General features: G+C 40.7%; 1 protein-coding gene across 2 annotated transcripts in view; it reads right to left on the bottom strand.

Annotated features, from left to right (window-relative positions):
* The window catches only part of LOC139281171 (ras-related protein Rab-40C), a 109,370-nt gene that overhangs the window by 78,947 nt on the left and 3,877 nt on the right, over window positions 1–26,546 (bottom strand). The window lies entirely within an intron of this gene.

Below are 26,546 nucleotides of genomic sequence, written 5' to 3' on the forward strand. Positions count from 1 at the left end.
AAATTAGGAATCATGGGATTGGGGATAATATATTGGCATGGATTGAGGATTGGTTAATGGACAGAAATGGCAAATGGAATACAGTGTGTGATGTTATCCACTTTGGTAGGAAAAACAAAAAAGCAGAATATTTTTTAAATGACGCGAGACTGGGAAATGTTGGCATTCAGAGGGACACGGTGTCCTTGTACATGAATCACAAAGTTAACATGCAGGTACAGCAAGCAATTAGGAAAGCAAATGGTATGTTCGCTTTTGTTACAAAGGGATGAGAGTACAAGAGTAAAGAAGTCTTACTACAATTATACAGGATTTGGTGAGGCCACACCTAGAGTACTGTGTACTGTTCTGATCTCCTTACCCAAGGAAAGACATACTTGTCTGTCAAAGAATGTCAAAAATCAAATGTCAGGAAATGTTACAATGTTTCAGACAGAAAGTTAGCAACTTCCAGAGAATTTGGTGCTGGAGTGTGCACATTAGTGGCATGATATCCAAGCAGGAAAGCAGTTATGTCTGTTATAATAGAGAATGGGAAGCACAAAACATAAAAATATGACAGAATTTGGGGCTGAAGTCTTGGGAGTTTTTTTATTTTTAAAAACAGCGAATGAAACTTAAAGAAAAGCTGGAGGCAGGAATGAAAGAGAGAATAGTAATATAACAAAGCAAACACCAGGAGGTAAAATGAATGTCAAACATCCAAGCTGCATCCAGCTCTAAATACAATTTAATCTGGCCCAGCTCTGCGCTTAGTGTTATTCCCAGGAAAACTGTAGCTTTTAAACTTCGCACCGCAGCATGGGGTCAAACAGGAAAATGGAGACTTGGGCGAGAGAGGGATTCTAGGGAAATGTGGGCTTGTGTAAGAGAAGCCAACTATAGATTGGGGGTCAGGTGAGGGATTGGAGTGGACGTGGGGCCCAGCATTCGCTGCAACCATGAGCAGTAGCAGCATGTTAAGTGGCAACAGTGCCGAGAAAGGAGCAACCAGTAAAGTGCTGAATGGATCCTGGAAACCTTACTGCAAATAAAAAGGGAAAGATGATTTCCACTGGTGAGCAAATGGGGAACAAGGGAACAGAGATAGAGGATTCACACTGTACTCGGGGAGCATCACAGGATCCTGATCCTCCACGCTCCACAGAAGGGGGAAGTAAAAAAATAACTTGCCCGGCCATTTCTTCAGTGCCCTATAAAAGGAGTGGAGAAACTAGTCAGAACTTGCATGCTTCCACCTAGTTTTTCGCACATTTTGCAGAAGGGTGCTAGACAGGTGCAGGACCCTTCTTTGCATATCTAAGTAGATTCAACGCTGATGCCAGGTCCATCTCAAAATAGCGAGTAATATGGCAACAGCCTTGTCACTGGTGCAAATTAAGCCCAGGAACGAATATACATTTCACTCATTTTACACCCAAAAGAACGGGCAAAACACCAAGTTCTACCCCCGGTGTGTCTGAATAACGTTTACTGAATGTGGCCCATGTCAAGTGCCAGGAAGTCAAATCAGGACCACCATGTAAATGGAGTGTGACACCTCTGGTGCAAAAGAATTAGAAATAGAAATTCTGAGAGCAAGACTTTAAAGAAAACAGCAATGTGGTTAAAAACAGAAATACTAGGAATGGCACTAAAAAAAAAAGGATTTCCATCAACCTTTCCCTGAGCTCAATGGTTTCTTCCTTTCCTCCCCATATGTTTCATACCTCCCTAAACTTAAGCTTTACAAACACTGGAAGCAGTTGTAAATAAAAAGCTGCACTGACAGTATATTAAAAAAAAATCACAAAATCCGTGCTAACAATGAACAGCAGAGCTGCAGTTTAAAAAAAAAACACAACACGAATTAAAAAGGGAAAAGCAGAGGTGTGCTTAAAAACAAACACTTGAAATTTAGGCGGGGGGGGGGGGGGGTGGTGGGGAAGGTGGGAATAAAGAGGCTATTGTGAAGTAAGGTAGTAGATGTGGATTGCCATCAATCTGATGCAGTTGAGGACATAGCTGAAACAGATACCGCTCATTATTAAAACCATGCCCAAGGTATGTATGGCACACAATGTTTTAACCCTGTAGAATTTCAATCTACACACCAACAAAAGCTGGCCATAAATGCTACATTTTTATTTTTAGAACATTAGCTATTCTGAATACCTGTGCCAATGGGAAGAGAGATCTGTTATGTCTTGGATAAAGAGTCAGACTAGATGCTGCAAGCTCAAAGCAAGTGTGACGACTTTATTGCAGATCTCAGAGTGCCTCTCCAGTCTGTGAGGCCTCCTTATATACACAGGTGCTCCCAAGGGATTGTGGGATCCCTAGGGACTTCAGGGGATAAGCCCTCTGGTGGTTAGAGATAGTAATTATAGGTTTACATCTCTCCCTCTTCTCTCTCTCTCTCTCTCTCTCTCTCTCTTCCCCCCCGTAAGCCTGAGTTTGGTTTGGTTTGGTTCAAGTGTTTTCTGCAGGTGAGTCCATTTGAGAGTTTGACCACAAACACCCTACTCCCCTCTTTGGTCAAAACAGTGCCAGCAATCCACTTGGGGCCTTGTCCATAGTTCAACACAAATACAGGATCATTTACTTCAATTTCACGTGACACATTTGCGCGATCATGATATGTATTCTGTTGAAGCCGCCTGTTCGTATTGTTCAGGGTGGGCTAACGAGGGCCTTATTTTAAGTGCCCTTTTCATGAGTTCAGCGGGAGGGATCCCGTTGAGCGAGTGGGGTCTTGCGCGGTAACTAAGCAGGACTCGGGATAAGCGAGTTTGCAGTGAGCCTTCAGTTACCCTTTTCAAGCTCTGCTTGATTGTTTGAACTGCTCGTTCTGCCTGACCGTTGGATGCTGGCTTAAACAGGGCAGACGTGACATGTTTGACCCCATTGCGGGTCATGAATTCCTTGAATTCGGCACTGGTAAAGCAATGCCCATTGTCACTTACAAGGACATCAGGAAGGCCATGCATGGTAAACCTGGCCCATAGGCTTTCAATGGTGACAGCGGGCGTGCTTGCTGACATTATCACACATTCAATCTATTTGGAGTACGCATCTACAACCACCAAAAACTTTTTTCTCAAGAATGGGCCTGCATAGTCGACAGGAACCCTAGACCACGGTTTAGAGGGCCAAGACCATAAACTGAGTGGCGCCTCCCTAGGTGCATTGCTTAACTGGGAACATGTATTACATTTGTGCACACAGGATTCTAAGTCTGCATCAATATCAGTCCACCACACGTGGGATCTGGCTATCGCTTTCATCATTACACTGCCTGGGTGGGTACTGTGGAGATCGCTAATGAAAGTGTCCCTGCCCTTTTTTGGCACAACTACCCGATTGCCCCATAGGAGGCAGTCTGCATGTATAGACATTTCATCTTTGCGCCTCTGGTACGGCTTTATTTCTTCCTGTATCTAGACCAACTCCCGTGGAGCAGAGTGTTTTTTTTTTACTAAGGACAGTAAGGGATCCTGGCTCGTCCTGGTTCTAATCTGTCGGGCGGTAACAGGTGATTGCTCACTCTCGAATGCTTCCATTACCACAACTAAATCTGCAGGCTGTGCCATCTCCACCCCGGTGGTGGGAAATGGTAGCCTACTGAGAGCATCGGCAGAGTTTTCTGTGCCTGGTCTGTAGTGGATGGCGTAGTTGTATGCGGACATGAGCACCCATCTCTGGATGCGGGCCGATGCATTTGTATTTATCCCCTTATTTTCAGAAAAGAGGGATACAAGCGACTTATAGTCAGTTTCCAATTCAAATTTGAGCCTGAACAGATATTGATGCATTTTCTTTACCCCGTAAACACACGCCAACGCTTTCTTTTTCGATCATACTGTCAGCCCTCTCGGCCTTAGACAGACTGCTGGATGCATAAACAACCGGTTGCAATTTCACAAATTCATTAGCTTGTTGCAATACACATCCGACCCCGTACGATGACGCATTACATGCTAGTACCAAAAGTTTACATGGATCGTACAACACAAGCAATTTGTTTGAACATAACAGCTTCCTAGCTTTCTCAAGGCATTTTCTTGCCATTTATCCCACACCCATTTATCTCCCTTGCGCAGTAAAGAGCGCAGTGGTTCTAACAATGTTCTAAGACCCGGTAAGAAGTTACCAAAATAATTTGGGAGTCCTAGGAACAACCGCAGCTCCGTCACGTTCTGTGGTCTCGGTGCGTTCTTGATTGCCTCAGTCTTCGAATCGGTGGGCCTGATGCCGTCCGACAATTCTTCTCCCCAGGAACTCCACTTCAGGCGCCAGGAAAATGCACTTCAAGCATTTTAGCCTGAGCCCAACACGATTAAGCCGACTAAGAACCTCCTCCAGGTCCTGCAGTGGTCGACGGTGTCCCGACCTGTAACCAAGATGTCATCCTTGAAGACCATGGTGTGCGGGACCGACTTCAGCAAGCTTTCCATGTTCCTCTGGAATATTGCCACGGCCGATCGAATCCCAAAACAGGCTTCTGTTGTAACCGAAAAGACCTTTGTGCGTGTTGATGCAGGTGAGGTCTTTCGAAGATTCGTCCAGCTCCTGCGTCATGTAGGCCGAGGTCAAGTCCAGCTTCATTAAAGTTTTCCCTCCCGCCAGCGTCACAAATAGGTCATCTGCCTTTGGTAGCGGGTATTGATCCTGCAGCGAAAAATGATTAATAGTTACTTTGTAATCACCACAGATTCTGCGATGCCGTCTCCCTTGAGGACTGGAATAATAGGACTGGCCCACTCATTGAATTCGATCGGCGAAATGATGCCCTCTCGTTGCAGCCAGTCCAGCCCAATTTCCACCCTCTCCATCATGTAAGGTACCTCTCTCTCCTCGATGGATGGGTCGTGCCCCTGGAATCAAATGGATCTACACTTTTGCTCCTTGGAACTTCCCGATGCCTAGTTCGAACAGCGAGGGGAACTTGCTTAGGACCTGGGCACATGAGGTGTCGTCAACGGACGAAAGCGCACTGACGTCGTCCCAGTTCCAGCATATCTTTCCCAGCCAGCTCGTGCCGAACAGCATGGGCCATCGCCCGGTACCACCCAGAGCGGTAACTTGTGCACCGCTCCATCGTAGGAGACCTTTACGATAGCACTGCCAATTACGGGAACCAGTTCCTTTGTGTACGTTCTAAGTTTGGTATGAATGGGAGTCAGGACTGGCCTTGAAGCCTTGTTGCACCACAACTTATCGAAAGTCTTTTTACTCATTATGGATTGGCTTGCGCCCGTGTCCAGGAGTCCATTTAATTCAACCTTCAGCATTATCAGGGGACACTTTGTGGTAAATGTGTGCACCCCATATACCTCTGCCTCCTCGGTCTGAGGCTCTGGTTCTTCATGATCCACCATGGATCTGTCCTCCTCTGCTACATGGTTGTTTGCAACTCGCCTGCACATGTGTTGGAGGTGTCCCATTGTTCCACAGCCCTTGCAAACGCATCCTTTGAAGCGGCGTGAATGGAATTGATGATCACCCCCGCAGCGTCAACAGCCTTGTATTCGCCACCCTTGATGGTGGACTCCGTCATCTGCGGACGTGTAGCTACAGACGTGCAAGTCCTGCCATGTACATTTCGATACGAAAACGTTACCTTGTTCATAGTACTTGCAGCAGCACTAGTGTGCTGAGAGATTTGTTTGGTATTGTCACTGGTGGAGATAAACGCCTGGGCTATTGCTATGGCTTTCTTCAAGGCTGGGGTCTCTACAATCAAAAGTTTGCAAAGTATTACTTCATGGCCAATGCCAAGTACAAAGAAGTCCCTGAGCATATGCTCCAAGTGTCCTTCAAATTTGCAATGTCCTGCAAGGCACCTTAGCTCGGCGACGTAGCTCGCCACTTCCTGGCCTTCAGACCTCTCGTATGTGTAGAACCGATACCTCGCCATCAGAACGCTTTCCTTCGGGTTTAGATGCTCCCGGACCAGTGTGCACAACTCATCGTACGACTTGTCTGTGGGTTTTGCTGGAGCGAGCAGGTTTTTCATGAGGCCATAGGTTGATGCCCTGCAAACGATGAGGAGGATCACCCTTTGTTTGGCGGCGTGCGCTTCTCCTTCCAGCTTGTTGGCCACGAAGTATTTGTCAAGTCGCTCCACGAAGGTTTCCCAATCATCTCCCTCCGAAAATTTCTCCAGGATGCCCACAGTTCTCTGCATTGTTGCGTTGGGGTTCGTTATCTGTATATCGTCGCCAATTGGATAGAGAGTCAGACTAGATGCTGCAAGCTCAAAGTAAGTGTGACTGTAGCCCTTTATTACAGATCTCAGAGTGCCTCTCAAACCTGTGAGGCCTCTTTATATACAGGTGCTCCCAAGGGATTGTGGGATCTTTTGGGACTCCAGGGAATAAGCCCTCTGGTGGTTAGACATGGTAGTTACAGATTTACATACATAAGGTCAAGTTTACTTTTCACATCATATGAAAATAAGACTGAAGTGAATGACTTTACTAGTATGAAAAGTTAACAAAGTAAATTTAAATATTTCCTGGAGAAAGACTATTAAATATCACTTAATAAAATACAGAAAAAGAGAGTTTTGATTTGATGCCCTGAAGTGGTGCCAGATTATATCTTACACTAATACAAAATGCTCTTCCTAATAGACATTTACAAAAAAAGTTTCCATTTCTCACCTCAGTTCCAATTTGTCAAAAAAAAAGCTTTCAAACTAAGTGGTAAAATCAATCCGTCAAAATATTTATTTTATCCCATCTAGAGTGAACTCCAGAAACTGATGGAATCGGTTTGTAGGATCATTCACATACCTCCTACTGATTGACCAAATTAGCTCTCCATCCATGAGCACTGTTGCTCGTTTGTCTTCCAGCAACTTGCCAGCTCCTTTGTGGGGAAGTAAAGAACAACACAGTAGGGCGAGCTCTGACAGTCGACACCCACTGCCAGTCATGGAAGACAGCAATGTGGTAGCGGCTGTGGCCAATGCACCCTGAAATTACGGAGCTTTTGGGGTAAAGTTTAAAAAAATAATAATATCTCATGGAACTCATCAGACTGTTTCTGGGAAGAATTGGGACTGATGTTTTCCAGTCCCAATAGCACTTTTATTTTACTTAGTGAAAGCTAAACAACTTGTTTTCTTAATGAAGCAGGACAAAAATTGCAGATTCCTGGCCTGAAACAGATTCAGAATGGCTTCCAAGGGAGTTCCCTCCTTTTCAGTTTGCTTTATCAGGAAGGAGTAACTACTTCATTCCCATTGATTAATACTCATTTCCTCCCAGCAGAAACAAAACGCTTACATTATTTTTTTAATGGTAGCTTTACATTCCCTCCAAGTCCAGGAGAAATTGACATGTTCTCCAGCTGGTGCAGTAAAACAAATCAATGGGCAGCGCATCCAACAAAATGCCTCCCCTCTAAAAGAGCGCATGCCCTCACTCGGCCACCTTTCCCCATATGTTACAGATCGAGATCTCAATATCCTACCTGAGGCAGAGCACAGCTTTGCAAATTTGCTGCACACTATTTTTAAGTAACAATTTAAACATTCAGCCGACAGCATAGTAGTGTTTTTCTAGCTATATGAACACAGTCGGTTCCCAAGTTGTAACAGTAGCTGTACAGTACATGGTAATCCATCAGAGCCACACTTGGGAATAAAGGTGAATAAGGCCTTGGGTAGCTTAAGACACAATAATGTCTCTGCCAGGGATTTCAATCTATCCCTATATTCTAAACATCTGTTGTTGCATTTAGGAACCTCTTCAAATGATACAGCATTTCCCATCAAGCTGTAGCATTAGTAGAAATTGTACTGTCTTCCATTCCACATGCCTCCACCAGCTGCATCAGCATTCTCATCGCTCACTCTTCAGCTGGAAACACAGGCTCTCCAGGCCACCCAAGTGCTGTTGATTTTCAACAAAGGTGATTTTTCACACTGGGTCATTTTTATTGGGGAATACAACAAATAGAGGTCAGGTCCTTCTTCAGTCTCTCTGGCCACTCTCGCATCGAATGGGCAATTCAAGAGTAGCATTAGCAGAGATATGAGTACAGGTCATCATCTACTTGCCTTCTGAGCTGGAAATAAAGTGGCCCAGTGAGACCTAAACAAAAAAGGAGTAGGAAGAGAAATAAATGTTCAAAGCTGCATGTCCTTAACTTGAAAGATCCCACCATCTTATTGATGCTCATGATAGGTACAATAATCAGAACAACAGTGTTGCTTGTTGTCGTGTACCATGTGTTGTCAGGGAACTGGGTCACACTGCCTAGAAGAGTAGTCAAAAGCTGGAACAAACAGCTAACACAAGTCCAAGATACTGCCTAATGAGAGAGAAAAAGCACTTTTCCATATACAGGTACAAACATAGTACAGAAAAATTAAACATAGCTTATTGTGTTACTGACAGAACCACTATCCACCACTCATCAATAAGAAGTGAGTTTCTTTAAACATTGCATTCAAAAGTAAATATTGTGGATTTTCTTTTGCTAGACAATTTTACAATAAAACATTGGAAGGGAAAGTGTAATTTTCTCAAATGAAATGCATTTCAGAACATGAAATCCTCAATGGGATATTTTTGTTTTCTCTTTGCTGCTAATTTATTCCCTCCAACCCCTGAATGTAATTGCACATTGAAGCTGTTGGATAAAGATACCGTAGTTGAAATCCTGATCAAAGCTCACAAATTGTATCGACAGTGAATTGGAAAGACACTTCTAGCCTCAAATGTTTATTTTATTTCATGCAAAGTAACATTGGGCAGGTAGAAGGAGGAAGGAGGTTGTGACAGGACATCCTGTTTCCTAGAAACCATGAGCGGTGTCTTGACAATAAATTCATGGCAGCTACTAATTAGAGGGGGATATTTTAACCCTGCTGTTGTATAATCTCACACAGCCATCTGGAATCTGGCAGAAGGTAAATAGAAACTCTCCTTACATAGTGGTTGTGGTATTGGCTCATAACACACTACAATATGTTTGTAAATTATAGGTACCATTCTGTAAAATAATAAGTAAAAATGGTAACAGCCACTTTTTATTTACTATACTTTACAGAATAGGCACTCACAATGATTATGCATATGGATTGTAAAAATTACTTAAAACAAACCTTTGTTATAGCCCAATTTCTGCTATTTGAAGGCCCCTGTGGTTGTGTATACTATAACTTGAGGTTTCCATTTCAACTTTGACTTGATGACTGGCATCGCAGATGTAGCCAGTAACTTAGTGTACGCATAATAGATGATGCTCTAAAATAGAGGGGGCAATTTCAAACTACATGCAGTCCATCAAATCTTCAGTATTCACCTCGTTTCAAAAGCCAAATTCCTGTCATCATTCTTGGGCTGTAACATTGGTACCGTATTCTTGCTCTTAGATGCAAATTAGGCAGCTAAATTGTATTCCACTTGATATCTGGAAATTCTATTCCCAGTTTTCTTCTCATAACCTCTGAATTCCTCCTATTGTTCCATCCCCAACTTTACTGAACAGTTTGAATGCTGTTATGAAGTAGGTTTTATTGACAATACTTATCCCATATTAATTACAGAATAGGTAGACAATTGGCAAATGAATTTCAACGCAGATAAGTGTGAGGCATTACATATTGGTAAGAAAAATGAGATTACAAATCACTTGGAAAAGAAGAATCTAAATGGGGTAGAGGAGCAAAGGGATCTAGAAGTGCAAATACACAAATCACTAAAAATTACGACGCAAGTCAATACGGCTGTAACAAAAGCAAACCAGGCACTAGGGTTTATTTCTAGAGGGATAGAATTGAAAAGTAGAAGTTATGCTAAACTTGTATTGAACATTGGTTAGACCATACTTGGAATATTGTGTATAGTTCTGGTCACCATATTATAAAGAGGATATAGAGGCACTGGAGAGGTTGCAAAAATGATACCAGAACTGTGAGGTTATATCTACCAGGAAATGGTAAACAGCCCGAGTTTCTTTTCTCTTAAAAAGGCTGAAAGGTGATCAAATAAGTCTTTAAAATTATGAAAGGTTTTGATAGAATGTTAAAATGTTTCCCTTTGTGGGGAAGAGCAAAACTAGAGGCCATCAATAGAATATCACCAAGAAGTCAAACAGGGAATTCAGAAGAAACTTCTTCACCCAGTGTGGTGATAATGCAGAAATATCTACCACAGGGAGTGGTTGAAGCAGATAGTATGGATGCATTTAAGGGAAGCCTAGATAAGCATGAGAGAAGAGGGTTATGCTGATAGAGTTAGATGAGGAAGGATGAGAGGTGGCGCGAGTGGAGCATAATTGCCATCATGGACTGGTTGGGCCGGATGGCCTGTTTCTGTGCTGTATATTCTATGTACTTCTATGTAATTCCTCTATACATAATGTTGCTGTCCTTACTAACCTCCATTGGTTTTCCATTCAACCACACATTAACTTTAAAATCATTATCTCCATTTGTGCTTCAGACTCATTTTCCAGGATGGACTAACCATTCTTGACTGATCTACTGTGTTTCCTCTCCCTTCAATCCATAGCCAGTAGCAGAGCCTATAGTTACCATACATGAGCACTCAAACTCTCTTCTCAAACCCCTCTATTTAAAATCACTGTCTCGATTACAAAATCTACCTCTTTAACCATCTCTTGTAATCTCTCTTCCATTTCCTTCTTGATGTTCTCAGAAATCTTAAATACTTCTTCATTGTTCCAAAATACAAATACTTTCCAGTAATCCTTACTGAGTGAAGAGGAAAAACAGAACCAAATACAAAACTTCTGCCCCCAAGTCTCACACTCATTCAAGCCACTTTGCAACAGTTTTCTCCCCATTTCTCCCCCTTCAAATTAAATGCACCTCCTACACTCTGGATCCCCAACCCACACAATTCCTGTTCATTCAAATTCCTTTTCTGGCATTCAAGCTAACTGACAGTCAGACACCACCCCCCTCTGCTTAAATATACAATTAGCTCCTACTCAAAAAAACCATCTACCCATCTCCAACCTCCTTTTCCTCTCAAAAAGTCATTTTAGTAAGGAAATGTGGCCATACCTTATTGGACATACCATTCAAAAAAGAATACCTGTCCAGTGAAGAAAGCTTTGAGCATTCTTCAACTAATTTCTAGTGGGTTCTAGTTCACTGAACACAAATTACCACAACTCCAACTCAAGGACATGTAATGTATAACAAAATACAGAGTGTATTTACCATTTCTTGTACTGGCTCACCATGTCTTAGTCTTATACTTCACTGTTGCAATTATGGTTATGATTTGCAGACTGCAGGGTGCCAAGGACCAAAAGGAAATAGTTAATACTGGATGTGCAACTGGAGTGACAAGATAATATGCATTGTTTAACTTAATAAAACCCTGTCCTGCTTCCAACTCTTTCATTTCTTGAATTTTTGTTTTAAACACACATTTTTATAATGTCATAATAAGCAGGATACAATAAAAGACATACTTTCACATGAAGGTCTTGAAAAACTGCTATTTCCTCTGGTGCGAGAATCCAGAACAAGTGGCATGACCTTAAAATGAAAGCGATGCCGTTATGGGGTGATGCCAGAAAGCACTTCGCACAGTAGGGGAAACGTGAAACTCTCCTCCCTCACACCCATCCAAAAGAAAATGCTATCGTTGAAGTTAGGTCAACAGAAAATGTAAAAAGAGATAGATTTTTGTTAGGGAAGCGTAATCGGGGTTACAAAACCAATGCGCGCAGATGGAGTTAACATACAGATCAGCCATGATCTAATTGGATGGCGGAACAGCTTACTCCTGTTCCTATGTTATGTTCCTACCCATTTACTTCAGTATAAGGTCATCTGGGCCAGGAATTTCCGCTCAATTACGTTGTTTTTTTTGGTGCAAACGATTGTGGAATTTTAAAACGCAATGTGTGTTCAGCACTAAATAAAGTTTGCATGATCTTTCACGCCAGTTTTAAAAACACTGCGCTGGAAGCAAGCCCTGCCCACTATACAGGCCACATCCCCAGGATGAATTACCCGCCATTGGGAGTTTTCACTAATTGCACTCGTTTGCAGGCCTTCAGAAAGGATTTAAAAGTACGTTTTAAAAGCATTTGAAAATAAATTCAAAACAGAAATTCAAACAGAATACTGTACCACAATACAATTAGAAAATTGTTTTTCTTTTAAAGTAAATTTCAGTAATTTAAAAATCAGCTCACAGGTGGTGAATTAACACTGATTAAAAATGCTTATTTTGTGATGGTTTGATTTTCACCAAACTTCAAGTTACAATTAAAATATACAAAAGCACATTTTTCAAAAAAAGCCGATTTAAAAAATGTTTGGCGGCAGATTTTGCGTTCAGCGATATGCAAATGAGTTGAGAAAAACCACACAAAAACAAATGTGAGCAATTTGTGCCTGAAATCGCTGATTGCGTCCAAAGCGGAAAATCTACCCCCTGATCTCTAGGTTTTATGTTTTTTCTGAATTCTGGTCAAAAGATCAAGTATAATTAGCTGCTAGCAAATTAATGTTTGAGCCAAAATAAAACAATGTTTGCAATCAGGAAACTATGTTTGAAATCAATAAAATAATTTTGGAAAAAACAAATAAGGTACTTTGATCATAAAATACCTTGATAACACTTAGAAGTGTTCAGAATAAAATGCTAAAAGGAGTTTATTATTGTAATTAAAGCACAAGAGCACACCGGACAAAATGCAATACCTGCAGCTCAATGCAATTCTGTATCGAAAACAGCATTTTAGAAACATCATCAATTTTGGGGGTGAGGAACCCTATTTGCACAGGATTTGAGTGTGTCTTATATCACACAAAAAGCCTGTCCAACTATTAGATACCCATTGCTCAAGAGGTTTCTTTCAATAATTCTGTTTTAATCTATTATCTTAATGGTGTTTAAACACTGAAAGATCAGGTTTATAATAAATCAAAGTCTTAATACAACACACAAATATTCCATTTGAGAAAACAGGCTGAACTTTTCATTCAAAATCAATCACCCATCTTGAAGAAGGTATTCTTTATCGAGGCAGGTGCTTAAAAACACTTGCATCAGAAGAGAAGAGGAATCAGTGTAGATTTGCACAACACACACATATGGTAGGGGAATGGTACTGCAACACAGCTGCAGGAGGCTCATGAGGAAACTGATGCGGGCATCTGCCCTCATCTTGAATTGATAAGTGTTCTGTGGTTTCTTCATTGCACAAATGTCAATGGAGGAAGGGGTGAGAAACAAAAGTGCACAGGTTTATGCTACACTAATTTCCCACCCTATGGGCCCAAATTTGACCCTCTGTTTTTTTCGGCACACTTACCTGAGATGCGCCGACTTTCTGCTCTCAAAACGTTGCCAAAAATATATCGCCGTCCTTGTGCTTGCCGTGGTGTGGCGGAGCTAGGGCCCTGCGCCTAAAAGAGTGGCGGCAGCTGTCCGCATGCGCAGTGGAGCATTCGCGCATGTGCAGTAGCTCCTCCCATGATGTTGATTATGATGCGTGCCTGCAGCATGGGACCCAACACGTCCCACCCCTATCCTGGGCCGAATGGCCTGCCTCACAGGCCGGCCCCTGCCTTCCCGCGCTAAGGGCTCCAAGAAACAGGTTGGTGCGGGGGGGGGGGGGGGGGCAGGCAGGAGAAGGAGAGTTTCTTTAAATGATTTAGAGAAAGAACAAGCTGCTCGAATTAGAAAAGTTGTCCCTAGACTGCGTGCTGATAAGAGCAGCAAGAAAGACAGTCAGCACCAACAAAATTCAACTGCAAACCATATAATAAACTGCAGAAATTCAGTGGATTTTAAAGCCAACCCAAGCTGAGCAATTACATTTATGACGAGAAATGGCCGAGTGTACATAATCCATATAAATGTTACATCAGACAGAACAGAGTGGCTTCACTGACAAGAATTCCTTGGATGTAGATTTAGCCTCAAGGATTGACTGTGCTTCAATACAACTTTGATTTTCTGTTCTTGTACAGTGTATTTTGTTTTCCAATGTCACAGTACTGGTAGAATGATTAAAATAATGAAAGTAACAGATTACATTAATAATTGATTCATAAATGGTTTTATGAAACCCTTTGTCTTCTGATATAAATGATATTAAAAGTGCATATTTTATGAAGCTTTATATAGTTGAGTGTGTAAATTATGCAGTACAAGATCTGTATTAGTTGTTGTGAAGGTGTTTAGTGCTTTGCAAGGTCCTCTCTCTTTCTACCCTCCCCCAATCTCTGGCTACCTGCGCTGATTTCTTAACTCTCTGCAAGGGTTTTCTGTGCGGCCACATATGCTGGCCTAAGTTAGTTTGGAGCAACTATTAGCTGTCCAAATGGACTTAAATGGCCAGAACAGGCGTAGGTGGCTGGTAAAGCTCCTTTTTGAAAAAAAAACTTTAAAAAATCCTAACTAACTCACTTACACTGGTGCAAATTTAAAAAATGTGCAGAATGGGGATTTTTAAGATACTCCAGAAAAATCAAGTTGCTCCAAAAAAAAAAGCAGCCACTTCTGGGCAAATTTGGGCCCCATGTTCCTCCCACCTACACAGCACATACAAGTTCCTAAATGAGTAATCTGCAATAGTGAAACCTTCATCAGCATTACCATTGATAAATTGGCAAAAAGGAATTTAATGAACCAAGAAACAGTATTTTTCCCCATGTATCTGAGTAAATGCGTCAGCTGGCATTTCTCAATGATTTTACATATACTGGACAACAATTAATTTTAAAATATAGTAAGCTACTTTAAAACCAACATGTCCAAATAGAACTCAATGAATTTCTACTGTTGGGTGCTTTGCTTAGACCACAATAGAGGATAAAGTTGAATTTCTTATTCAATGGTCTAATTTGCATAAAATCCTAATCTTCCAAATAAGGTCAAAATATGTCCAACAGAACATGCAGCTGTTACTGAGCAACGGTCTTCCACGTGACATAAAACAAATTAAACCACATTAACAAACGCTCCATCACATCGTCAATCCTCATTAGCAGTGTCACGGACTTAAAAACTTAGTTGGCTCTTCCATAAATAAATACACAGCCGAAAACAGTGCATCCCTCCCAAATTCAAAGACACAAAATACTTCACCACCCATAGGCTGCCTTCTCCTTGCATCATAAAAATCAACACACTTAATTTCCACAGCAACTTGTATTTATATAGCACCTTTAACATAGTAAAACGTCACAAGGCGCTTCCATAGGAGTGTTACAAGACAAAAATTTGACACGAGCCACATAAGAAATTAGGGCAGATGAGGTCAAAGAGATAGGTTTTAAGGAGCGTATTAACATAGAAACATAGAAAATGGTGCAGGAGTAGGCCATTCATCCCATCGAGCCTGCACCACCATTCAATAAGATCATGGCTGATCATTCACCTCAGTACCCCTTTTCCTGCTTTCTCTCTGTACCCCTTGATCCCTTTAGCCGTAAAGGCCATATCTAACTCCCTCTTGAATATATCCAATGAACTAGCATCAACAACTCTCTGCGGTAGAGAATTCCATAGGTTAACAATTTTCTGAGTGAAGAAGTTTCTCCTCATCTCGATCCTAAATGGCTTACCCCTTATCCTTAGACTGTGTTCCCTAGTTCTGGACTCCCCAACATCGGGAACATTATTCCTGTATCTAACCTGTCCAGTCCCGTCAGAATTTTATATGTTTCTATGAGATCCCCTCTCATCCTTCTAAACTCCAGTGAATATAGGCCCAGTCGATCCACTCTCTCCTCATGTCAGTCCTGCCATCCCGGGAAATCAGTCTGGTGAACCTTTGCTGCACTCCCTCAATAGCGAGAACGTCCTTCCTCAGATTAGGAGACCAAAAGAAGGGGAGGTAGAGAGGTAGCGAGGCTGAGGGAGGGAATTCCAGACCTTAGGGCCTAGGCAGCTGAAGGCATCGCCACCAATGGGTGAGCGATTCTAATCGGGGATGCTCAAGAAAGCAGAATTAGAGGAGCACAGATATCTCAGACAGTTGTGGGGCTGGAGATTACAGAGATAGGAAGGGGATGAGGCCATGGAGGGATTTGAAAACAAATCTGGATCTGAAGCCCTCTGCCATAACCTGAGAATTAATTTGAATCTGCCCTACAGTATCCTTTAGCGGCCCTATATCTTTTGACTTCTGACAAAGCTAAAAAGATTTTGCTATTAATGCCACAATTACAAACCATCTTCTTTTCCAGAGATCACTTGGCTAATCTTATTGTCCTTAATTGCAAGTCATACTTTTCCCTCTTCTCATGCGAGTTAATTGCCTTAAATATGCAGAACTAAGTGGTTAATATCCATCAGGGAAGATTGAACATGCTGCACCTCTGAGAAAAGAGAAGACTGAGGGGTGACCTGATAGAGGTCTTTATGAAAGGGGTTGTTAGGGTAGACGTAGACATGACACTTTCTACAAATAGCATTTTATAGTGACAACACATTCTACAAATGTTGAATTAGTGTACCAATTAAATAAAAAAAGGGATGGAAATGTATTCATGAGCATTATTGCTTGAAATTTAAAACAATGGCTAATTAACTTTGTTTGCCAACATAAACATTAACAGCAATTCTCACCCCATTGAAAGAAATCTGCTGGAACACCACTGAACTTCAGTTGCCAACAGCAGTTAGTTGTCAAGAAATACATTTTTATGCATTTGCAGAATGATTCCTATCAATTTCTAACAGAACACTGCCTAAAAAGTGGACTATGAAAAGTGTAATATGCATTTAGGAGGTCGTCAGAATTTTATTTCAGCTATTTTAGTACAGGGTAGTGTAGTTTAGACTGGATTTGTATCGCAGTCCTTAATGCTGGGCTGTCAGCCAAAACATTTTGATCAGGTGCATTACATTGCCACCTGCACAGGAAAACTCCAATCCTCATATCGCACTGCAGAACTTGGAAATTACATGGGCATTCCCCACAGAGGACACAGATGTTAACTGTTGACTATCTTATAACCTTTATAGTTCATGTACTCAAAATGTCAGTGCATAAAATGGATATTTCTTAAATGCAAACCCATCCCACATATGACACATCATTAAGTACCCAAGCTAATTGCAATTTCCAGCAGAGTAAGCAATAGTTGTCTCCATCTCAAAACTATTTAAATAGGTGCCATATTTGGTTCTTGGCTAGCTTTTTGTAATCTTTTATAATGCAACAAATAAAATTGAACAGTTCAACAGATTAACTACAATAGACCCAATACAAAAAATACTGCAGATGCTAGAAATCTGAAATAAAAACAGAAATTGCTGGAAATACTCTGTAAGTCAGTTAGCATCTATGGCGAGAGAAACAAAGTTAATGCTGCAAGTCAATGAACAAACGCTGCCTGACCCAATGAATATTTCCAGTATTTTGTGTTTTTATTTTATATTAGCTATATAGAATTACTTGGTCAGCAGAGCAAAGAGACACTCAAAAACAGCGCACTCAGGCACTATGCCAGCGGTTTGTATTAAGAGTCAGTGGAACTCCATAAAGTAATTGGATTTTTACACTGCGGCAAAGGGACAGCGCTCGCCGTTGACTTCGAAGAAAGCTGCCCAGAAAGATTTAGCGGGCTCTGTGGCATCAATTTCCCCTATTACAATGTTAATTCAGTCTGGCGCCATCTATAGGGGATCTCTGGTGTCCAGGAACAGTGAAGTCATCAAGCAGGCGGAGTAGCTAATCAGAGTGAAGAATTTTCAGACAGCAAATCAGGAAATAAAAAGCACTGATTAGCATTCACTTTAATAATTTTTTTTAAACAGCATGCAACATAAAGATTAGGGCATATACATGGGATTAATGTGGAAGCTGCAATATCAAATTTAATATAAAAGATTAATTTTTATTTTAAAATCTTGGATTTATCATCATGGAATTAATGGCATTTCACACTTCTGAAATTAGTTTATCAGGGGATTCTTCAGCAGTAATTATGACTTAGATGCCGTTAAAAACTCAGTTACACCTCATTCAACAAGGCTTAACTTTTTCAATGGTTTTTACAGCGAGAACAGTGCGCAAAAAGTTGAAGTTCAGATCAAATTACTGATTCTAAGCTGATTGCATCTGCGAAGACTACAACAGCACACCCTGTAGAGGAGCAGAATATCACCGACAGCAACTTCTGGATTTCCACATTGGGCAGTTTTACACAGTAATGCGGCGAGTGCTGACAGTTTCACCATCATTACAAATGAAAATTTTATGCCATTATATTGATTCTCAGGGAATTCCAGCTAATAGTTCAAAATGTTTTACTAGGTCAGCCCAACATTTAGCATGCACAGGTGCACGTTTGAACTTCTCCATACCAGGGTACTGAGATACAGGCAATGTTCCCTTCAGGCACCCCACGCAGCTGGCTTTTTAATACAAAAACTGCACTTGCGCAGTATTTTGAATTGCCCATGCAGCCCCTTAAAGGGGCCACACGGCACCAAACAAAATTACTGGGAACATTCGATTAAGGTAGAGTTTTTATTTGCCTAATACACACAAGGTGCAAACTCTCTTCCCATTGTGATACACCCCACTCACCCAAGTGCTTGGATGAATGTCAGCAAGAGCTTAGGCACCTTCAAGGTGGAAAAACTGGAACCAAATCAATTGTCTGTGATAGAATTAGTAATCCATAACCTAAACCATTGCTGGAGTTTAAAAACAGCAGTTTATCAGTATTGAGCACTCAAGCTACTGCTTATCCAGCTACTGCTTGTCCATCCAGATAGAAAGAAAAAAGAAGCACATGTATTTATATAGCACTTTATCTTCAGGATATCTGCTTCACAACCAATTAATTAATTTTGAAGTGCACTGGCTACTGGTACGTAAGCAAACACAGCAGCAACTATACAAATAGCAGATTCTCTCAAACAGCAATTGTTGGAGATGGTCACTGCCTGGCTCTTGTGTTGCCACTCATCAGCCCAAACCTGATGAGTAATATCTCCAAGTTTGCGGATGACACTAAACTCGGTGGCGGCGTGAGCTGTGAGGTGGATGCTAAGAGGCTGCAGGGTGACTTGGACAGGTTAGGTGAGTGGGCAAATGCATGGCAGATGCAATATAATGTGGATAAATGTGAGGTTATCCATTTTGGGGGAAAAAATACAAAGGCAAATATTATCTGAATGGTGGCAGATTAAGAAAAGGGGAGGTGCAACGAGACCTGGGTGTCATGGTCACCAGTCACTGAAAGTGGGCATGCAGGTACAGCAGGCAGTGAAGGCGGCAAATGGTATGTTGGCCTTCATAGCTAGGGGATTTGAGTATAGGAGCAGGGAGGTCTTACTGCAGTTGTACAGGGCCTTAGTGAGGCCTCACCTGGAATATTGTGTTCCGTTTTGGTCTCCTAATCTGAGGAAGGACGTTCTTGCTATTGAGGGAGTGCAGCGAAGGTTCACCAGACTGATTCCCGGGATGGCAGGACTGACATATGAGGAGATACTGGATCAACTGGGCCTTTATTCACTGGAGTTTAGAAGGATGAGAGGGGATCTCATAGAAACGTATAGGATTCTGATGGGACTGGATAGGTTAGATGCGGGAAGAGTGTTCCCGATGTTGGGGAAGTCCAGAACCAGGGGACATAACCTTAAGGTAAGGGGTAGGCCATTTAGGACTGAGATGAGGAGAAACTTCTTCACTCAGAGAGTTGTTAATCTGTGGAATTCCCTGTCGCAGAGTTGTTGATGCCAGTTCATTGAATATATTTAAGAGCGAGTTATAGATGGCCCTTACGGCTAACGGGATCAAGGGGTATGTAGAAATAGCAGGAAAGGGGTACTGAAGGAATGATCAGCCATGATCTTATTGAATGGCGGTGTAGGCTCGAAGGTCCGAATGGCCTACTCCTGCACCTATTTTCTATGTTTCTATGATTGTTGTCTAGGTCTAGCTGTATGTGGCCCGGTCAGCTACATTATTCGAGGAGTTGCGAATGAAACTGAACATTGTGCAATTCATCAGTGAACATCCCCATTTCTGATCTTAGGGAACATCATTGATGCAGCTAAAGATGGTTGGGCCTAGGATATGGCCCTGAGGAATTCCCACAGCAATGATTGGCCTCCAACCACCACCTTCCTTTGTGCAAGGTACGGTTCCAGCCAGTGGTGAGTTTTCCCCTGATTCCCATTTACATCAATTTTACTAGGGCTCCTTGATGCCACACTTATTCAAATGTTGCTTTGATGTCAAGGGCAGTCATTCTCACCTCTTTTGTCCATCATTGGTCCAAGGCTGTAATGGTCCCGGCGTAACTCAAACTGAGCATTGGTGAGCAGGTGCCGCTTGATAATAATGTCGACGACCCTTTCCATCACTTTGCTGATGATTGAGAGTGGACAGTAATTGGCTGGAGTGGATTTGTCCTGCTTTTTGTTTGATTAATACAGCAGAATTAATACGGTTGGATTAGTACAGCTAAAATTGTGATCTTTTGCATGGGTTACGCAATTTTTGGGCAAACTGTGCTGGAAAAATCCATAATCTGTAAATACAGTAGTACAAACGTAATGGCAGCAAGTTTATCACGCATTCCCTCTTGCACATCGAACAAGTTTTCATTCAGGTTTATGCAGTTGCTGTCAAAGAACCTTCAGGGGTGGATTCTTGCCAATTAAGCTTCACAACATCGGCTATGTAACTAACCAGTAAAAGCATTAAAATGGCCAACTCCAAGTTGAATGAATAAAATTTCACCCATATTTCTGGATGCCAATTAATAGTGTACAGAAGTGTAAATACACCTGTACACAGTGATCTGCTCCCCACCCCCCACTCCCATTCACACAAGAGCATGGACTCTGGTTTACTCAGTATTCCCAGCTCACATTGCTTTGAAACTGGTAGTGTCAAATTACATCGGACAAGGTGCGCTACACATGGAATCGGAGGTGCTCTGATGAGATCATAAACCAATTCACTGACTTGGTCAATAGATGCAAAATGGGAAGGATGAAAATAATCTAATAATAGAGCTTTATGTATCATACAAAAATAAATAGAAGTATCTGAAGTAGCCTTTTGCTTTCTATTACAATGAACATTCTTGCTATTGTAAAGTCAAAACAAGCTCATGCTAAAAAATGCAGTACACTAGATTCACTTTTCTTTATGCTCAAAATGGTTTAAACCTAGATTTCCAGAACACCCAATTCTAAAATTCAGAAACCTCAAAATACCAGATAAGCTGAAATATTGCAAACAATCTGCTAGACCAAATGAATATGCATGGAAAAGGATAGTGAAAGAAAATACTACGGAAAATGTAAAGTTCTCAAAACAAGCTAATGCATGGGCCAGATGTTCCTATTATGTATACCTACTTGAGTAGGATTACAATATCAAATCTCAATTATTTGGAGCTTATGTTTCATGAAGAGGTGACCAGATCCCAGAGTGCCAAAAGGCTTCAATCTGCCAGATGAGACATTTGTCTCAGTCCTTTAGTCTAGACCGTAGTTTTGTAAAACCTTTTGAAGCTGTAATGAAAACTCTCCTTTTGTGCCAAACCTATTAAGCAGCATTTCCCCAAGGCAAAGATTGGGCTCCATGGTCTCAAGAGAAATGCTGAAGATTTTCAATCAAAAGTCAGCTATTTTCAATCCATCCATTTTATCCAAATATACTACAGTACTAATTTTTAGCAGTAACAGTCACAATTATTCAAATTAAAAACAAAGGAAGTGAACATTACAAATAGTAACTCAGTGTAATATTTAGCATTGGCACTTACAAATAATTAGGTTTCTGAAAATAAAAAAAGATAAAAGAGGATCGCACAATGAGGTTACTATGCAAAGTTAAGAATTCACAACGGCCAAGTGACCAGTATTTGTATTGACAACGAGGAACATCTAGAGTCGGATATTGCTCTTAACAATTCAAAAAGAGGAAACAGAGACTATGAAAGCTATTTTGTTCGTGGTTCCACTTTGAACTGTCATGAAGAAGAGTACAGAAAGCCCATCTTCTGACACAGCACTTTTCCCCCTCAATTGGAAATTAAACAAACAAACATCGCCAGAGTGCCAAAATGAACCCGTTTGATGCATATTCATCTGTATAGACAGCTATAGAAGGAGGAGTTTAGGAGCCATCAGCAAACAAAGCCTATTATTCAATGTAGAAGCGTTCCAGCGAGTAGCTACAATATATTACAAAGACTATATATAGATTACTAGTTTATATTTGAACCACAATGCTGCGTTGAATTTTTTTTACTGTTCAAGTTAGGAGAATTTATCCAATAGGCAGAAGTCCATGATGTGTATAATTAGTGATGCAAACACAAAAAAAAAAGTGAGATCAGGACAGTCATGTAATTAAATACTTTTAAATCACAGCAGTACACTACAAAGATACCCCAGCTGTTCACTGAGCCAATCTGCGTAGGTTCTCAAAACATACTGCTATTCTGAACACAGCAGGACTCTGCATACGTCTCACTGAATTTTCCCCTTCTTGGCAGGATGATTTATTATGTCATTGCACAATAGTATATGCGCAAGTGGTGAAAAAGAATACTGAATGACAATATCTAAGCTCTGTATCAACACTCCACTTTGATAATAGCTTGAATATCATCTTGGCCGCTTGCAAATACTTACTTTTGCAGACAATTGTCAAACTACTAAACCGAGCTACACGAAATAGCAGAGTTATGATCATTATATAAAAACTATAGCAAAAAAATCTGTTGTGCCGATACATTTTGATCTTCACACCATCATACCAAACTCTTCCAAGTCAATTCCATGGATTAAAATGAAAATTTAAAAGACATTCATTCACTATGGAAGAAAAACTAAAAGAAACAGGATGATCAGATAAACTGCCGGATTTCTAACTCCCTCTTTAATGATAAGTGTCTTGGGGATTGTCTCCATCATTAGTGAGCAAAGAGCTATGTTATTTTCAGTGTGATTACGTCAAACAAAGTGTACAAATTAATGCAGTTTATCATCTTACTGTATATTTAGCAAATAAAAAAATACCATGAAAACAATTACCTTTTAATGTTTGATTTTGGTCGTTAAATTATTCTGATAAAAGGCTAGGCTACAGAGGTTTGTTGAAAACACACAATGACCTGCAGATTATTGAACAAAATTCCCTCAGATTGCATCCAAATTTTCCCACAAACCTCTACTGCCCAATGATCTGGTTTAATTGGGGCAGATTTTCCTGTAGACAGGGATATTTCCACTCGAAGATAAAAGCCACAAGTACAACTTGAGCTGTGTAGCTGGAAACATGGCCAAATGAATTTTTAAAAATTATACACGTTAAATCTATTATTTGTTACTTTCTATCAAATTTGCAGTTAGCACAATTTGGAAAACTAACAAAATGCAGCATTAGAGAATTAGTGGGAATCGCTATCAAGGCTGTAGCACGTTATGGGACCTGATGATTAGCAAGAACAAATAGTTGCGAGTAGTTTAGGCATCCAACTAAAAATCACAGATTTTATATTTATACTTTTACAGCTTGTGGTGTTAATCATAGTTTGTGTCTTGCATTACTAGTACAATTGTGGCCATTTTTTCTAGTAAGCTCTGCATCATGTGGTTATTTATATCAGGACACTAAATGGGAAAGGAACAAACTGAAAAAGCTGGAAGCACATATTGGGTCCATCAGCATCTAAAACAGAATAGGTTACTATTTCTATTTGAAACCCCGGATTCTGATAAAAGGTCTCAACCTGTAACACTGGCCAGGTCCACTCTCTTTGAATGCTAGAAGGCCTGCTTTACATTGTTTTTTATTTCAGATGCCCAGTATTCAATTTTTCTTTTCATATACTGTATAATGGAAGTAAAGTCAAACAAAAAGGGTCCAACGAAGAAATGATATACTAATTTTTAGTCCTATAAACACAATGGTGTATATAAATGCAACTAATGTTTCTTTTCAAATTGCTTTGCTAAATCTTGTAATATAATTTGACCCTTCAAGAGCATGCAAGCAAAATCAATTGATTCAGAATTTCATAATGAGAATCAATAAGAAAATAAAAAAAGGGGAAAACTGCAAATGCTAGGAATCTGAAATAAAAGCACAAAATGCTGGAAATACACAGGTCAGCATCTGTACAGTAAAAATAAATTAATTTTCTGGGTGCATACAGTTTTGATCAAGTGCATACATCTGAAATGTTAAACCTGTATTTTCTATTTTTAGGTATTGCTTGGCCTGGTGTATTTCTAGCTTTTCTATCTAGTTGATCTCCTGTAGCATTGCCCACAGGATGTCAATACTAAGAGCACTCTGTAGGCCAAACAGCATCATGAAAGAGATGGGGGTGGCGAAGGCAGAGAAAGGGTGGGGAAGTGGAAAGAGAGCAGAAAAGGGGAGGGCATGATGGGAATGGAAGCAGAGGAAGTTCAAATGGGTGATGGAGACAGGCCAGAGGAGGATAGATTCTCAAGATAGAAGTTGCATGGGGCACTTCCATTACCACGTGTGGGCCACCGACTCCAAACCTCTCCCTGGTCACCGTCTGAGTCTGAACCAGACTGTTCACAATCTTGGTGGCCTATTTGACCCAAAGATGAGCTTCTAAGCACATATCCACTCCTATCATCAAGCCTACTTCCACCTCTGTAACATTGCCCGTCTCTGACCCTGCCCCAGCTCATCTGCTGCTCAAACCCTCATCAATGCTACATTGGCGCCTGTTTCAGTAACACCTCAAATTTAAAATGGTCATCCTTGTTTTCAAAGTCCTCCATAGCCTCGCCTCGCCCCACCCTCTCTCCTAACTTCCATCAACCCTCCGAGATCTCTGCACTCTTCCAATTCTGACCCCTTTCATATCCCCGATTTTAACTGCTCCACCTCCTGGTGACCATGCCTTCAGCTGCCCGGGCTCCGAGGCTCTGAAAAATACTCTCCTCCCTTAAAATCTACTTCTTTAAACAAGTTTTTGGTCACATATTTAAATATCTCTATGTGGCACAGTGTAAAATTGTGTTCGATAACTCTCCTGTGAAGTGCCTTGGAATGTTTCTATGTTAAAGGCACTATATAAATACAAGTTGTTGTTGAAATGATCAGGATAAGCGAGAGTAAAGATTTTGTTAGGAACAAAGTTATAAAGGGTGGACGCGAGGGAGTGGTTGAGCAAATGAATGGCTACAGATGTATTGTGGTGAAAGAAAGGCCAATGACTTAGCAGTTGGGAGTTTAACTTGAGGAAAGCAATTAAGCTACAACTGAGTTATAGATAGTGGTATGAATAGGATACAGATCTTATTTCACAGCTCATGTATTCTGTTTATAGTGAACAAACAAGCAATTAAATTGAAAGGTAAATTTTAATTTCAAATAACTACATTGATGAATATATTGAAGTGGTTTGATCAAAAAACATTTGGACATTAGTATCAAACAACATCAGGAACGGAAGGATTTTCGATAGACAGGAATTGGGTGCGAGGCTATAATTTTTCAATGCAGACATCTTTTTTTCTCCCTCCCATGCAATAGAGTAATAAACAGGCAGATTTCACTAGCTGGAAAGAGAAACTGCAAATATATAATATATAAAAACAGAAAGAGACACATTTTAGATCATAGCCACCATCTTAAAAACTCCAAGCCAGCTGAATGCAGGGGTTTTCCACAGAAAAACTCAAGCAAAAATTAAGATTTGCATTTATATAGCACCTTTCACAACCTCGGCATCCCAAAGCACTTCACAGCCAATGACGTACTTTTGATGTGTAGTCACGGTTGTAATGTAGGAAATGCGGCAGCCAATTTGTGCACAGCAAGGTCCCACAAACAGCAACGTGATAATGACCACATAATCTGTTTTAATGATGTTGGTTGAGGGATAAATATTGGCCAGCCGGGGAGAACACCCCTGCTCTTCCTCGAATAGTGCCAGTGTATCTTTTACATCCACCTAAGGGGGCAGTCAGGCCTTGGTTTAATGCCTCATCCGAAGGACAGCACTTCTGATAGTAGAGTACTGCAGGCTCACCCATTTGTGACCGTACAATTATGGTCATAAATTGATACATTTAAGATTGTAAAAACTTTTAATTTCAAAAAAGTTTGTTATAAACAATGTTTTAAAAACTTTTGAGACAGCAGGTACCTATCAAACGGAAATTGCCTACCGAGGTGAGGAAGTTGGTGATGATAAACACTAGCTTGGTAAAACCCATTATATTTTCCCACCAGGGACCACATTTTACATTAAAACTCAGTCACTCAAAATCTAATCCCACATGACAAAAACTCAATTTTTTGTTGATAACTAGACAGTGGTAAAATATAAATTGGAATGGTAAAGCTAAGGCAGAAATTGCATATGATTGCTAAAAAGCAAGTGATATGAGAGTTTGCTGCTGCCTGAAATACTTGGATTATAATAATTACTGTATGGACCAATTCCCATTTATTTTACATCACTTAAAATACCTCAATCGTGTTGGATAGATAGATATAGATATAAAAAAATAAATACTTTTGAAAAACTGCTGATATGTATGTAACCTGTATATTGTTCAGAATGTGCAATTTAT

Source organism: Pristiophorus japonicus, chromosome 15 (assembly GCF_044704955.1).
Source record: "Pristiophorus japonicus isolate sPriJap1 chromosome 15, sPriJap1.hap1, whole genome shotgun sequence".
NCBI classification, from domain to species: Eukaryota; Metazoa; Chordata; class Chondrichthyes; family Pristiophoridae; genus Pristiophorus; species Pristiophorus japonicus.